Consider the following 1,904-nt stretch of genomic DNA (forward strand, 5'->3'; position numbering starts at 1 on the left):
GGGTTGGGTGTAACGCAGGAGAGAGGGGGGGGCGTGGGGGAAAGGAAGGGAGGGATGAGGCGTGTGGGTAGGGAAAGGGGACGTCGCTGGGGGGTGGGGAAAGGAAGGGAGGGATGGGGTGTGGGGTAGGGAAAGGGGACGTCAAGTGATTATGTGTTTTCGATTTCGAACCTTATAAACCCACCCATGTGTCGGAATCGAACACAAAAAACCTTCTCATTATTTGGTTCAAAATTCTGACAGTACAAATGTGTTCAGTATGATTGATTTGCTATCAATCTGCACTTTGATTATGAATTTTGGATAAAAAATGATATTTAAAGCCTTAAAAATTTACGCCAATGATTTTGAACTTATAAAAAACTATCCATTTGGAATCAAATGCTCCAAAAACTAATTCCTATCAAAACAAGCATATAAATCACATGTGTGGTGGAAATTTTGAAAAAAATACCAAAAATTCAATAAAACATCCATTAAAGAGGTTTTCATTTTCGTATATATATATAGTAAACCGTAAATGTCGGATGACTATCCGCTGCTGAGCTGCGTGATCAGCGGTAGAAAAAATATCATTTTTTATCAAAAAGGGAGCCTTTAGCGGCGGACTGAAACACACGTGCTGAAGGGTGTTTTCCACCTGAGGTCTTTAGCGGTGATTCTGCCTACCGTTAAAGACCGAAAAATAAAAAAATAATGCAAAATCGAACGCGCAACGTGTATTCGACCCTGCGTCCAAGGATTGGGTGTTCAACGATATATATATATATATATATATATATATATATATATATATATATATAAGGGAAAACCGACAAAACTTATCCATTAATAAACATTTTATCGATTTTGGGTGTTTTTTTTTCAAATTTCTGACCTTACAGATGTGTTCAGCATGATTGATTTACTAAAAATTGACATTTAGATCATGCATTTTAGATGAAAAAATGGTATTTCGAGTTTCAAAATTTTTTGAAAATTGTAGGCCGTTGATTTTTAAAACCTTATAAAAGCCTATCCATACTTCAGAATCAAGTGCTCCAAGAACTGGTTCCTATAAAAAACATGCACATAAATCATATTTTCAAAAAAACACTGAAAATCTAATAACGTTACTTAGTGGATAGGTTTGGTAGGTTTTCATTCCTGTATATATAGATATGAAATTTAGGGATAATGGAGGAGTGTAAACCGTCGGATATGGTTTGGAGTCAAGTGAATCCAAACTTGGATCTTACTTTAAGGTGTGGGTACTGGGTCTGGACCCGAATACAATTAGGACAAACATAACAAGAACCATGCCCAGGTCTTAAAAGGATTACATGAACGAGAGACCCGGTCCATACTTGATAAGAATATTTTTTATGTTAAAAAATCAAGGATTTTAATAAAAATTCGAGTCAAATCCGGCTCTAGTATGAAATTTCACAAACTGTACCTGGCTCCATATACTAATGGGACCCTTTGGATCCAGCTCAGTTTTTAATCAGACTGCCTTTAGAGACAAACCTTGACTTTATAGAGTTTGGTACAGGTCAAGTCAAACCCAAACAATTGACTCCCTTAGTAAAAGGTCACAGTTTTTTTCAAATACTCTCTCTTCACACACACACACGTATATATATATACACACATGCGGCCATAGTGACAAACGTATTTTTTTGGCAAATTCTTGTTTTTCAAAAACTCTCAAGAAATTGAAAATTTTTCATAAATCTTGCATTTTTTGGTAAAATCTTAGCAATAAAAAATAAATTAAAAAATATAAAATTTATTTTTTATAATAAAACATTAATAAAATATTTAAAAATAAAAATACATGGTTTTTAATGATAAATAGCTGTTTAAAATGCAAATATATTGTTTAAATCATGGTATTTATATTTTTTTATAAATCTCACAAC

Source organism: Nuphar pumila, chromosome 11 (assembly GCF_984573655.1).
Source record: "Nuphar pumila chromosome 11, dmNupPumi1.hap1.1, whole genome shotgun sequence".
Taxonomy (NCBI): Eukaryota; Viridiplantae; Streptophyta; class Magnoliopsida; order Nymphaeales; family Nymphaeaceae; genus Nuphar; species Nuphar pumila.